Here is a 15,484-nt window from a genome sequence, read left to right on the forward strand (position 1 = left end):
CTGAAGGTGAAGTGTAGGAGACATTATGCACAGGGCTCAGGAAATGCACTCATCTACTTGTCCAAGGTAAGGTGTGGGGGGGGGTTGCGGGGGGGAGATCCTGACAGGTAGTGTACCAACAGAGTTCGAGGAACCATTTGATGACTAAAAAATGTTGTCTGGCAGGTGAACTGAGCTACCATTTCTTGACCCCTGGTTATGCAGACTTAGATTAGCTTCAGAAGATGCTAAATATTAAATTCAGGATGTACACCAGGCTTCTGGGATACATAATAATTGTTGCCCCCCCCTTCCTCCCATTTAAAATATATACATATATAATCCAGCTGTTTGTCTATAAAGAAGGGAACCAACAGGATTGTTAGATTTTTTATTTTCTAAAAAAATATTCAATCTGCTAGATTCCATTTTCTAGAAATTATATTTCTCCTTCTATATCTTAGGACTGCTAAACTGAAACATTTTGGTCAAGTTATATCACACAGTTTCACCAATCCCATTTTGTTTTGCTTAAAATCCAGCCTGATTAACCGTTCTGGGGAACTAAAAAGCTTGGTTAGAACTGTATCATTTTGATTGGCGATACCTAATAAAGGTATTACTAGAGTCTAGATTTTGGATGTCAACTTATGTTACATGCAAAACAAACATTCATACTCAACATGTATGGAGCCAGGGCTGACTAATTCCATTCGTCTACTAGTCTGCGACGAGTGAAAAAATCCTGATGGATAATGTACCAACATATTTCAAGGTCTGGCACCCTACCTCTGTTGCCCGTGCTCCTTCTTGGTCTCCTTGGAGAGACAACACTCAAGATGTCCTCAAGGAATAAGAGCCGAAACAGCCGTGATGAGCAGCTACTAATGGAACATGTGGAGGAAGCAAAGCAGCATTTCACAAGATGAGCTACAAGCACTCTCCAAGTTCTTGCATTGTTTTTGTGCTGGATCTGGCAGGCAGCAGTAAGTTTCATCTTGGGCAGAAGTGCTTTTTTCATGGTGGGGGTTTCTGCCCCTTTCTCCTAGTATGAGTAGTAGACTAGCCACCCAGCAATCAGAATAGGCAGGCTGACCCTGGCCAGCAAAGAGGAGCAGCAGACCCAAGAGCACTCGTGAGTCCCCTCCCTTGAAATATGTTGACTTGGCAACCTCAGCCTTGGTGTGTTCACAAAAATTCAAAAGGGAAAAGTGGAGCTAACTGTGGGAAGGCTGGGGCTCAAGAGAATGAGCTGCCTCCAAAATACATATTAGCACATTCTGGAGTAATAACTAGTGCATTCAGCTAGTGGCAGGATTGCCCATGTAGAATTTGGTATATGTAGCTCAGTGGGAAGCATATTATTTAGACTTTTTTCTAGCCCGCCCCCCAACAATCACCTTTCCCAGTGCATATTCTGAAGTAAAAAAGAAGTGCATTCAGCTAATTTAAGTGACAGGATTGCCCATGCAAAACTTGATATCTGCAGCTCCGTGGAAAGCTTTTTATTTAGAATTTAGTGTACCACCCCATCTTGAGAAATAATCTGACTAATAAACATTTTGTCCAGCTGATGAACTGAGCCAACATTTCTTCACCCCTGTATGGATGGGGCTACCTTATACTGAGCCAGACCATGGTTTATCTAGTCAAGGTTGACAAATTGACATCACATTTGTATGAAGTCACAGACACTTAGGACATGTTTAATTCTGTTCTCACTGACAGAACTGAGAAGGGAAGATAAGAGTTTTTAACAGAAGTAAATAAATCCATACTCTGTGAATGGTGTTGATGAAGTTAACATTACTAAAGAGACGCAAGTTTGGGGCGGTATTAAAATATGTTCATAAATAAATAAATAAATAAATAAATAAATAAATAAATAAATAAAATATCTGTATCCTTGTTTTATTTGGCTTCCTCTTGTTAAAGAGAGAATGCTTACTACTTTTCTAAGATCCAAAGATGAAGAGAACTCTGCTATTGACCCAACTTCATGGAACAAGATACTCCTAGCAGAAAACAAGTGGGCAATGTACTTCTTTACATTCTGGCTAGGATCCAAAGAATTACTTTAGGTGCACTCAGGCTGATGTGCACAAGTCCTTCCATCTCTCTCCTCTGTGGATCAAAGCCTCACATATGCCCTGTGGATTTTAAAATCTTTTTTCTTTCTTTCATCACAATATCACATCCGAAATTGCTTTTTAAACTCCCCTCAGTTTCTAAAGGAATTTGGCTTGCAGTATGTGGAGCTGCTGTTCAAGATCAGGGCCAAATTATGGCAAGTCTCCTCCAACAACATATACAGATGCAGTATTTCCACACTGTTCCCCCTAGCTTATGTGAAAGTTATCAGAACCTATAGGATACAGTTCAGACATAACAACAACCCCTGATTTAGCCAGATGTTTGCACTGACAAACCATGATTTGAGATCAGTCAGAAGATCAGAAACAGACACCATAGTCTGAAGTGGGGTTGCAACCCAAAACATCCGATTTAGTAAGTCATCGTTATGGCCACTGACTTCCAAATATTCCTGCACCACGGAAATAGGAGCTCAGCACATGTACAAGATGAAAGCAGGCGTGCAATTCTAAATCATCGCTTGCCTATACATTTGGACCCATGATTGGGGTCCTGAACTATGTTGAATGCAAACCATGTTTTCATACAATGTTTGAACTGAACCACAGTGTTAATTAGAAATCTCATCAGAAATATTAACTATCTTGACCTACAACAAACTATTAGCAACTCACAATGAAATGGAATACTGAAATGGAAGCCGGTGTTTTCTACCTCTTCCCAAATTAGAGAGAACTTTGTTAAGTTCTTTCACAGATGGTATTTGACCCCTTCTAGATTATCCCACATTAATAAGAGTTTGTCCCCACTATGCTGGAACGGCTGTGGAAATAGTGGAACATACTTCCATCTATGGTGGTCTTGTCCCAGTATTTTCTGGTTTTGGACAGAGGTATTTTTACAAATGGGTAAAATTAGACAACAGAGGTTAGATACGAGACCAGAACTGGCTCTATTAAATGTATTTTCGGGAGCTAATTTGACATTATTGTCTAAGGATCTTATAGTTTTTATGTTAACTGTGGCTAGATTATCCATTGCACAATACTGGAAGCATAAAACCATGTCTCGGACATCTTGGTATCAGTCTATGTGGCATATTGCCACATATATGAAAAATTGACCCATATTGTTTGCCTTCGAGTGAGTCAAGCTAATTCTAATGATTTTTTCATGATATGGTCAGATTTTATTCTGTTCACGTAAAGATAATTTTAGTCATTCTCCTCCATCTAATTATTTACTTATCTGGAAGGATGGTTAATGAATGTCATTATGTATCAGTTTTACTATTCATGTTTATGTATTGTCTTATTAAATAAATAATTTTTTTGAACTCTTTTGAAATGCTGCCCCAAAGCCATCACCTGTCCTGCACACCTGCTGCTTCCGGTGGCACCGCAGCCACACATGTTTACAGACAGTGGGCTTTTCTTTTAAACCCTGTGCAATATTGTAAAACAATGCAGCAAACAGGACTGGGACAGGGGTAGCCACTGAACAGCACAGAAAAATTAGAGGGGGAAATGACAGTAATGAAGGGGGAAAGTACGTGTTAGCAAGGTAGCCAGAAAAGCTTGTTTGGCTTGATATGTGCTATGGGCAGTTTACAGATATCCTAGTTACTGCAATGTTCTTTACATGGGGCTGCCTTTAAAGCTTCAACGAGTGCAAAATGCAGCAATCAGAGCACAATATACATTTTTCCAATGACATTAGCTACCAATTCACTTCCAGGTTCAATTGCAAGAGCTGGTTTCAGCCTTTAAAGCATTAAACAATCCAAACCAGGTTACATTAAGGAGCATATCTTCCTATATGAGCCTGCCTGAACTATGAGATCATCTACCATACTCTCTAACCTACTATCAAGATATTCAACTGGCAAATATCAAGATCAGGGCCTTCTTGGTGGTGGCACCACAGCTGTGGGACTGGTGAAGACCTTTCCACTCCAAACTGCTTTTAATTCCAAAGCATAAAACTGTCTTTACCTTCTGTACTCTTCCCTATACTGCAGCTATATCAGGGTGGATAAAAATCAATGGTTAAAAAAATCAAAAAAATCAGGTGTTTAAATTTTAATTCAGGTTTGGTTTTTTTAAAAAAATGCTTTTTGAGGAAAACATTTATCTAAAGATAGTTTTCTATTTAAGACACATTATAGTCCAAAGGTTATTCATCATGAAATAAGGATTAGTTTTTTAATTATGTAACACGAGGCTGTACATATGCAATGTTTAAATTTTTTGGTAAATGAATTCTATTAATCCATTCACAATGTCATGCTCTTCCAGAGGTTTCTGTAAGATTATTTTGGGCAATTTTTCTGTCTAGAAGATATTATCACATATGCTTGCTTTTGCAGTTCTCAAAATTGTCATTTTGTGTCTGCAGAGATAACATGCCTCTTCTTCACAGTAAAAATGTTATAAAATAAACATACAGAGTTGAGAAAAAGACCTCTTAATCCCATTGTTCCTTTGCAAATCTATGTATATAGATCAACCCCTTACCTCTTAAGTGCTAAGTTTCAAGAAGTTCAATGAATAGACGATTGTTTGGAGTGGAACAGATCTGTACAAGGAGCTAAGTGGGAGCAGGGAGGGGCAAGCAGTAAAAATGAAAGTGAAACCTTTTAAGCAGAGTAGCAGACTATTCCACAAGTCTTGGGATCTTCGTATGGATAGCCTGAGGTTCATCATATTATTCTCTCCTTGGAAGAAAAAACCTATAATGGCAACAGGCCGTTATCTGGTTGTAAATATTAAGATTATACCAGCAAGAATGAGTCTTTATGTAAAAAACCATGATTTAAATCTAGTCTTACTAACTAGTGATTTAAATCAAATCCACCCTGAGCTATATGCTTCTAATTTGATGAATTTTTAGAACTACTTTTATTCTTCTACGTGTATTTTAAGTCACCAGTGGTAGAAAGCATGAATTGTCCCGTTTGCTAAGTGTGGTCTGCCCTGGCTGGATTTGAATGGAAATCTACATGTGAGCACTGTAAGATATTCCCCTCAGGGGATGGGGCCGCTCTGAGAAGAGCATTTAGGTTCCAAGTTCCCTCCCTGGCATCTCCAAGATAGGGCTGAGAACAACTCCTGGTTCCAACCTTGGAGAAGCCGCTGCCAGTCTGTGTAGACAACACTGAGCTAAATGCACCAACAGTCTGACTTGGAAGAAGGCAGCTTCCTAGGTTTTTAATTTAAAAGCAGGGTACTGGAGGGAAAATAAATCAGAATCTTCTTTATCCCAGCTTGTTAAACTTAAAATAACTCTTGTTTGGGAGGTTCTGTAACTTCTGTACAAGTTTCCCTGTAACTTACAAGGGGCCTCACTAACCCAAGTCAACATCTGATGAAACAGCTCTCATCAAGAAAGCCCTCTGATCTTCAGAAGGGCTCCTATCTTTTCTCTTGAACAGTTGAATCTGTACTCCCACATAACACAATACCTCTACAGCAATCTTTATCCCCCTGTCCCAGTACTCCATACTTATGCAAACTTCAGCAGGCCACCACCACCAACTTTTATTTAGTCATTTTAAGAGGCTATACACAGTTACCTTCCTGATCACAAACTAATCTTTGTTGCTTTAAAAGAACTTAGTAGTGCTCAAAACCATCTATGCAATTGTGTTTGAATGTCACACAGACATGATGTTGATGGACAGTACTCATTGCTACATGGCACAAACAAAAGCTGTAAATAGATGCTTCCCTTGTAATTAAAAGAATCGATTTAACACTAAACTATCTGAGTAGCTCATTGTTCTTTAAAGCTACTCCCCATAGACAGTGACATACTTTGGGTTATTGGTTTACACAAACTGAAGATTTCTAAATGCTGGTCTTGGAACATAATAAGATAAATGATTGGATGAAAGTTTTCTAAGGGATCTGAAAGCCAGTGACTCCAAATGATCTTACTCAACATCTGAACTGCACAATTTGTGGGCAAGCCCTTGAGTCTAATCTACCATACTCCTCGCAACAAGATAGAAAAGAGAAATGAAGCAGCACATACATGCACCCCAACGGCCACATTCTGGTTTTTTGGTTTTAATTCCATCCGGGACTTTTGATGCAGCCACTTCAATTAATTGGGCAGAGGGGAAGAAGAAAAGCAAGAAGCAGAGAAGCAGACACAAGCAATAAGAAACAGCTACTAGAAAAGATATTCTTGCCCCTTGCCCGCACCCTGGTAGCAACAAGGTTTGAACAGGGGCAGGAACAGCTCCCCTGAACTACAGGACCATTTCCTTTCAGTACAAGTCAATGGAGCCAATACTGATCCATTGAATTCTATGAAGAAAGGCGGATCTGAAACTGGGGTAGGCTGCGGGGGGCCAAACATGTAGTCATTATGCATGTTTTGTGGTTAGGCCTAGGGTTGCAACTCAAAACCACTTTCAGAACAACTGAGATAATCAACAGCACAACAATCTGGTACTCAAGTAGCCCTACAAACCAGTCACTAAAGTAATATGGTTAACCAGAGGAACTCACATATTGCCTATTAACATTTCTTTTTCTGAGCACCAGAGTAGTACCTAGAACAATATTCTTCTGAAACACCAAACTCAGTTTCTAAATATAATTATTACATAAATCCCAAGAAATACATATTTTTGAAAAATGCTCCCTATTCAACAATGCCAATTTAGCAAGAGAATCCAAAGTTAAAGGTAAGGGGGAAAATAAGTTTGCAATGGTCAGTTCTCATTATGTTAAAATGGAATTTTCAAAGTCAAGTCAAATAAAAATACTTACTGAAAACACATATGAGATGACTTCCTGACTAAATTACTCAACAAACTTTGTACTGAAATTAAGTAATCCTTTGGAGTAACACCCGAGTACTATTGAGTCAGCCATAGTTCTTTACAACTTGCTGTGTTTTATTTATTTATGTGTTTCATGGCTGAATAGGGATTTGAACTTCGGTCTCACCGGACAACAAATGGCCAAGAACTAAATTTCTCCATAAGGAGGGAGAAGTAGCAGCAATAAAGCTTTGTTTAAATGTCAATTAACATAAAAAGCCAAAAATATTAATTCTGCACATTTCTAAAGTTTGCTTTTCTTATTTTGACCACTTGATTAACTTGATAGTTACTTGATTACTCCCTCCCACACCCACTTGATTTGTACAGAGACCATATCACATTAGCTTGTACCAAGATGGAATATTCCCACATACATAGCAACAAACTGGCTCAAGTATTAATCTGGCAAACTGAACTGAATATGAAACTAGGTTTATACACATTGAGACAAAGATCACAACTTCACACATGCACTGATGGGGCCTTGAGCTGTTGGTGACAAACCAAGAAAGAAATCTGGGGGTTGTGGTGGATAGCTCAATGAAAAGGTCACCTGATGTGCAGCAGCTGTGAACAAGTTTAATTCCATGGTTGGGACCATTAGGGAAAGGATTTTTAAAAGGACTACTAATATTATAGTGCCCTTCTACACATCTGTGGTATAGCTATATTTGGAATACTATGAACAGTTCTCCATATCAGAGAAAGGATATTATAGTGCTGGAAAAGGGGTTGACCTCATCAGTGTATGTGGGAAGCTGGGAAGCCACACAGCCATCTCCTAGTTGTGTGGCTTCCCAAGCATCTGGTGGGCCACTGTGGGAAACAGGATGCTGGACAAGAAAAGAACTTGGATTCAGCAGGACTCTTCTTATGTTCTGCAGAGTTGCCAGAACCTAAGGGGTATACTTGTGGGTCAAATGGGCCGTAAGCCAGAATTTGGCTTTTTTAAAGCCAAATCTGGCCACCTAGGTTCTTAGTAACATTTACTCGTTACCCCACTAACTGAGCAAAGACACGCCTTTTAAAATGGGGATTCTCTTATATTTAGCAGGGGGAGAGCAACTGGCCCTATCCAACCCCAACACAGTATCCCTCCAGGGGCTGTAGCTGGTATCTAACTTATGTTGCTTTTTAGATTGTGAGCCCTTTGGGGACAGGGGGCCATCTTATTTATTTATTTACTTCCTATATAAACCACTTTGTGAACTTTAGCTGAAGAGCGGTATATAAATATGTGGAGTAGTAAAGTAAGAATAGGGTAGTGGTGTAGATAGGAAGGGAATGTGGAGTAAAAACAAGTAAACCCAGGAAGAAAAATAGCAACAAAACCAAACCAGTAGTATAGCTGAACATTTAACTTAAATACAAACCCGTTGGCACTGATCCCTCTAAGGTGTGTGCATGTGCACACGCTCACAAGTTTACTGACGTCCGCTCAGTTAATTTTAGATCCCACTCAGGTTGAATTAAGAAGGCCCCATTCTGAATGCATGTGTGCACACAGTGCCTTGATATTGCCACCCAGAACAAAACTCATTCCACACAGAAATGAAAAAAAGTAGAGGAAGCACTGCCTGTTGGTAACAGTGGATTAAAAAAACTATTTTGATCTTTCTTTATTACAAGTTATTATAAACAAGTTATTGTAAAAATGTAAATAGTGCACAACACTTCTGTCACCAAATTTAAATATCAGAATGGATACTTAAGCACAATTTTATTCTTCTAGACTCCTAAATCCCATTGACCGCAGAGTGAGTGAGTGAGTGAGTATACACAGAAGACTGAGTGCTAACTGCAGTCTAAAAAAACCTGAGATGCAACTTGCAGGGTGGCATAGGTCTGGCAGTTTTCTCTACCCAGTTATCATGCAGCCCAATTCTATCCATATTTACTGAGAAGTCAGTCCCATAAATGTCTCTGGTAGTTACTCTCAAGTAAGTGTTCATAGTATTGTAGCATTAGAGTTAATGATACTTTAAAATTTGACTAACTCATTGCTGTAGACAATTATTTTCCAAGTAGCAAAAGCACACATTCGATTCAAAGCATTATATTTGGGAGGCAAGAACATGACAAAGCAGATGACAAAGCAAAATAAAATAGATTAAGTGCCTGAAGTCTTCCCTTGTAAGAGATATGCTTTCAGCTGAGGTTTATTAACTAGTGGGACCAATTCCAAAACCATACTAGGAAAGGGAATCCTAGCAAGTATATTACTTCATTGAGCAAAAAAATCCAGCTACAAAAACCTCTAGACAATTAGAATGTTTCCAGTTCTTCATCTAAGTAAAGGACAAATGACATTAGAAGATTGTTGCAGGCCTTGAGCATAGATCCTGTCTAAAACAGAAGTGGTCAGTGCAGTAAAGGTTTAGTAAAGCAAATCTAGTACTAATTCGATATAGCCATGTGGATAACAACTTGCCTGCTCAGTGAGCTGCTTTAACAACTCTGCAGCAACAACAACAACAGGTTACTCCCTATACTCCATTATTATACCTTACAGCACACTTCATGCAGCATAAGCTTTCCTTCACCTTATCACTATATAACTCAAGGCTGTCTTCAGCTAGCTACAGTACTTCATATGCAGAGGATATCATCATGCCTTGCTTCCAATTCCCTTTATCAGCCAAGAGTCAATAAAACAATGAATTAAAGAGGACACACATTCATGGTCTTCATTTTTGTAGTTTAAAATGCTCCTATATCTACAGAAGTGTAGTATTTAATTTCCAAACAATCACTTCAGAATTAGCTGAGCTGTTTTTGTTCCTGTGGGAAATCTTGTGCTCTGGAACTGTACAGTTTTTCTTAATAGTTCATATACTTCTCTAGTTCAAAAATATTTTGTATTGCATTGTTTTGCCAACATGCGCATACACACACACACACACACACACTGTCAGCTACAATTTCAGTGAAAGATGCAATGAACAAATAAAGCCATTCTTGACAGTTTAGGCAACTGGTATTGCCATAAAATAAGTAAACCCACTTCCCCCAGGGATGTCCTTTTCTCAGGAGACCTTTGGAAACCATTAGACCCATTTTCAAAGAGGTTGAGAAACTTGTCTCATTCTGGAGAAACGCAATTCAGAATTTATTTATTTTATTACATCTTTATACCACCCTATCCAAATACTCTGGATGGTGCACAATCAACTTAAATTTAAATACAGTTTAAACCCATTTAAAAACAGTTCAAACATTCAAGAACAATATAAAAGCCTTGGAAGGCCAGACCAAACAAGTTTAAAAGCTCTCTTGAAGGCCAACAAAGATCCCAAACCATGAATTTCTGCCAGGAGTGCATTCCACAGTCCAGGAACAGCCACAGAGAAGGCCCGGTTCTGAGTCGACACCAAGTGTGCCAATGGTAACTGGAGATGGACCTCTCCAGATGACTTTAATGTTTAGTGAGGATCATACAGAAGGCAGCACTCTCTGGTAACCCAGACCTATTATGTTGGAGGGTACAGATGTCTGTACACTTGCAGACACAAAATATGTCCATGACTGTACCTGTAACCAGTTTAAGAGTGAACCTTGGTACAGGCCTCTCAAATGCATGGCACAGATAGGTTAAACACACGTACAGTAGGACACTTCCTAAGATGTGAACAACTGCACTGGTGTACAGATCTGTACCTGTGCACGCTAGTTATATGAGTGTTGAACAAAACACATGAATAGGGCTAGAGTTTAAACAAGACAGTTGATCCTAAAATATGACTACTAGAAAGGTGTGAACATAACAGATTAGTCCATAATTTGTCATGAAACTTGTTGATTAAACCAAATACAAAATAATAGAACGCTATCCAATCCTCATGGGTCTACAGGGAATTTCATAAACCATTTGACATGTGGCATGAGGGGGCTGGTACTGGAGGAAAAACCTAAAGCCCCCTTGGACTCACAGAACTAGTTTCACTGCTCTTGGATTCCGACTTCTGTTCAAAATCCAAAGGGAAGTGTGCTACCAAACTTATTTTTATACTGTCCTATAGTGATATAAAGTTCTTTGTTCAAACAAACAGAGGAAGAGGAAAGAGGTCCTCCATTTTGAGAAGATGTCACAAAGGAACCCCAGGCTGCTCTCAAAACCCTCCCAATTCTTTATAGTTTTTAAAGCCATTTGGGAACTTGGCCATCAGAACAATTTAAAGGCAAACCAAGGGGGGGAAATACTGTACTATACAATCCATACATGCAACAACAATACTTTCCTTTTCAGGGTCTCTTGTTTCAACAATTCCCAAACAGTATTTTGAATAGTCTGGGTAACTTCTAAGGGAGAAATAATTCCTTGCTAAAAACTAAAACCAAAAAAAAAAAAAAAAAAACCACATGTGGTCTACAATACTGTATCAGCTGTCTATTAAACATTATTAACCTAGTCTACAGACAAAACATCTAAGAGGACAAATCAGTTCTAAATGATGCAGTGCTGCCAGTCAATATCTCTAGAGAGGATTCAGATCTGAAATTTCTCACTTATCACAGATCAAGATCCTACATAATCAAAGCCATAGTGCAACTTCCTTTGGTTTTCATATAATTGAGTATATTTGTAAGGTATCTCATTACTAAGATAAGTCAAAGCTCCTCACATTATTGTCTAAACTCCCAGACCTACAAGGATCTATATTGTCAAAGACAAGATGAAACTAACAAGAGTATAACACATTTCTCTGCACATTGTCCTAGAAATAAGAAGTTAGGAAATAAGCACAGCAATAGAGCAAGAAGAAAACATTTACTCCACTAAGTTGAACAGATCAGGAGCTCTTGAACATTTTCACTGTTTAGGAGAGAGAAAACCCTGCTGTTCCCAAACAAAATGTTTTCAAATCTAAAACAGAAGCCTTCTTCTGCTTTTCTTTCTCCAAGAGTTTAGGTTATTTGGTCAAGAGAAAGCAGAAAGATGAAAAAAGGGATCTATACCTAATAAATATAAGTGCCGTACACCTTAACAGTAGAGATTCAAAATTAACTTGTCACCCTGAATAACTGTATGCATCTCCTTAGGCACATTTGTCTCCAGTTTGAGCATTGTCTCCAGTTTGAACATATATTTCACTGGAGTTAATATACACAACATCCATCCAATACATCTACTGTGTCCTCCCATAGACATCCCCACAACCAAAGACAGACCTCCACTCTACACAAAGCTACCAGCCTCTCAGGCTGACTGCCAATCCTTACATGCCAAGAACCAATCATGCTGGAGAAGCCTGTAGAAAAAACAAGAGGAACTCAAGTGCAGTACCATTTCAGGGGGCCACACACAAGGTACAAGATGGCAACTAGCTTGCAAAATGCAAGCAATAGCTTAGTATCAGCCATTTTAACTAGGCTGTAGCTATAAATTGTCATTTTTTTTAAAAGCAGCTGCCTATGTCTCACTGATACTGCTGCACATTTACCATTTTACAGACACGAGAAAAGGCCAAGTTGTCATAGAACATTTATCATTCACATTCTCTTCACATTTTGCTATCGCTAGCATAGAGAAAAGTAATTCAGATCACACATGCGATAGAAAATAAGCTAAGGGCATGGGTAGTTTTCAATTGTCCCCAAAGGAAAAAAGCATTTATAAAGTGCATAAAATGTTTCAATACCAACTGACAAATACTTGTCTTTATTTTATACTGTACAAAGAACCAAGGCAAATAATAATGAACTGCACCTACGTTATGTGAAATGTTAGCCTATGGCTCTCTTTTGAAGGGGGAGGATACAAGAAGCCCATGAAGATACTCACTTTAAATAAAATAAAGAGAAAGCCAGAATATGAATATATAAAGCTGCCCCCTACTGAGTCAGACCACTGGTTCATCTAGGTCAGCATTGCCCTATACTGACTAGCACCAGCTCTCTATAGTCTCAGGCAGGCATCGCTCTGTCCTATCTAGAGAAACCAGAAATTAAACCTGGGACATTCTGCATGCAATGCAGGTGCTCCACCACTGAGCTACAGCCCTTCCCCAAACCTGTGACATGGAAGTTTACAATATTTCCTTTTACTTGACCTATAGCTATCTAAATAAGTATGATAAACCAAAATTACTGAGAGTTCATCTAAGTGGAGATAAGAAACCCCTCCTCTAGGATTATTAATTTTAAAAATATAGTTCTGCTCAGCCCTGCTGGAGTCCAGAGGCACATCAGTGTTTACATTTCAAGAACACAGCATCTATTTCAATGAAAATCAATGCCAACATCTGGCCCTCCAAGAAAATCAGCCTATCTTCCTATAGTCCCATTATAAAGTTCTACTACAGTCCCATTACAAAATCCACATTACAAAATTCTACCAATCAAATGCATCAAATAACATTTTCCTTTAAAAATGAACAAAATTGAAGTGCAACATATTTAAGTGACAACAGGGTACAACAGATTATATAACAGTTACTGCCTACATACAATGCGCATGACTTAACAGTAAGCACAAAGTATTTCACAGATACTCAGCTAAAACTCTCATTCTGTCTAGGGAGACAACACTAATCAGTTTTACATCTTATATAAAACACAGCTTGTGAAAACAGTTTTATTCCCACCTAGCTTGTCACTGCATCCCCAGAACTGGAAAGGCTATCCATCTGTCAGATCTTATCTTAAAGATGAAACAAAAGGTATAAACCATGAAATTAGATAAGGACAGACAACACTAGACTAATAATGTAAGTGTTCCATCCTAAACTCTTCTTGCCAGCATTTATCTATAATAAAAATTCAACATCCTAACATTAAAAAGATTATTAAAGCAAGTCTATATAAATGGAAGCTTCCTCTAAGACATTTAAAAAAAATTGACACAAACATGCTAAAATATTTTCCCTATGTTAAACCTTATAGGTTATCCTAATATGCATCTAGACACATCAAAATGAAGCAACTATCACATTATAAAATTAGCAATAAGATATTCTTAAATTTGTGCTGAACCAGAAGGCAACAACTACATACTCAGTTCTTGTAGCACAGGAGATGGGACAGACTACACAGCCCAGGTGCATAAGTAATCAAGCCAGCATGATAGCACATGACTTTCAAGTTAGTATAATCTTAGTGCAGATCTTGCTCATTACTTTCAATATCTATGCATTCCCTATTAGCAATTACAAATATAATTAGTGTCTTTGTCCAAAAAAATGCTGAACTTTCATTTACCTTCCACTATAGATTGTAGGAGTTCTGCTCTTCCTGAAAAAAAGGAGTTGACATATTGAAAGCCCACCAACCCAACCCATTCTTTTAAGGAAAATGCATTCTATGTTGTGTCTACAAGTGCAAATACAGAAGCCTCTTCCCCTCTAACTTCATGAGCATCTCTAACACTCATGTTTACATATATGTAAGCTTGTCAATTTGTATGAGCTACACACCAGCTCTGTGGGTGAATATCCACAGTGTAATACAGCTGGGAGGTTACATAACCTGTAGATCTAGAAGTGTCCCTACAACTTTCTCATATTCTGCCACATTGCCTATTCTTCTCACTATCCTGAGTTAACATCTTAAGACAAAGGCTTCTGGGAACCAGTTCAGAAAGGAATATCAATAGGGAGGAACTTTCCTTTGCTTAGATAAAGGAGCTGTTCAACATCTTAATGATCATCTTATTATCCAGCAGGCCAGGAAGCACTGTCTGAAAGGAAAGGCTCCTTTTTACATAGGGAAAAGGAACCAACTGTTTCTGAGAAAGAACAACTGTAAGAATGCAGTAAGGGGCCTCAAATGTAGGGGGGGGGTTCCTTTTCTTTTTTAAGCTTGAGATGAGAAAAATGATCAAACACCTTTCAAGCAAAAAACCCTCTACAGTCTCAGCCTGCCCTGGAATGAGAGTTCACACAGCTGTTCCAGAGAAGAGCAGTAGGGCTGAGGAGATGGATAGGATCCAGAGAAAGCCTATAGAAGCAGGTGTCTACAGGGAAGGGAAGGTGGTCTCGCTTGCCTCCGTCACGTCGAAGAGACGCACGTAGGAGACCCGTGTTTGCCACGGCTGCTGCAAGAAGAGGGCCGCTGAGGGACGAATTCGGAAGGGCGAGTCTGAGGGGCGGCGAGGCGAGAAAGGCAGCTCAGAGAACACCCTCGATGGATGAGAAAGTAGGAGTGGGGTGGAGGGAAAAGGAAGGTGTCCAGGACGAGGACGGCAGAAAGAGACCCGGGGAGCAGGAGGAGAAGGAGCAAAAGAGACGCGGGCTGAGGGGCCGCCTCAAGCCAACCCTGATCCCGCGCCACCCAGTGCAGGACTCCACTCGAACTACTGGCGAGGTCCTGCAGGGAGGGGAAGGGAACGAGACTGCCTACCAACATGCGTTCTCTGCCCCGCAAGGGTAGCAGACCAAGCACTGACCTCAGCAGCCTCCCCCCGCCGGAGCCCCCGCCGCCGCCGCCACCATCGCTGTTTCTGCTGCCCCCCTTTCTTCTTCTTTTTCAATCCCCTTCTTTCCTTCCTTCTCTGGCCCTTGTCAGTCGCCCCGCAATGTAACAAGACGCCCGCCCATTGGACAATGACCCGCCCCCAAGAAGCGCGTCATTCATTGG

The 15,484-nt window shown here is 39.5% G+C and overlaps 1 protein-coding gene across 7 annotated transcripts in view; it reads right to left on the reverse strand.

The window, feature by feature from the left end:
- HYCC2 (hyccin PI4KA lipid kinase complex subunit 2) overlaps positions 1-15,484 on the reverse strand; it is a 66,900-nt gene that overhangs the window by 51,351 nt on the left and 65 nt on the right. For 3 of the 7 annotated variants that reach the window (XM_053279483.1, XM_053279489.1, XM_053279426.1), the window contains exons 1-2: positions 15,294-15,459; positions 14,108-14,140 (exon numbers count right to left, since the gene is read on the reverse strand). The gene's annotated coding sequence lies outside the window, so the exon portion shown is untranslated. Of the gene's footprint in view, positions 1-13,494; positions 13,551-14,107; positions 14,141-15,293; positions 15,460-15,484 lie in introns of those variants that run through there. The other 4 variants (XM_053279445.1, XM_053279454.1, XM_053279436.1 and 1 more) reach the window with 4 other exon arrangements.

The sequence above is a fragment of the Hemicordylus capensis genome, chromosome 1, assembly GCF_027244095.1.
Source record: "Hemicordylus capensis ecotype Gifberg chromosome 1, rHemCap1.1.pri, whole genome shotgun sequence".
NCBI lineage: Eukaryota > Metazoa > Chordata > Lepidosauria > Squamata > Cordylidae > Hemicordylus > Hemicordylus capensis.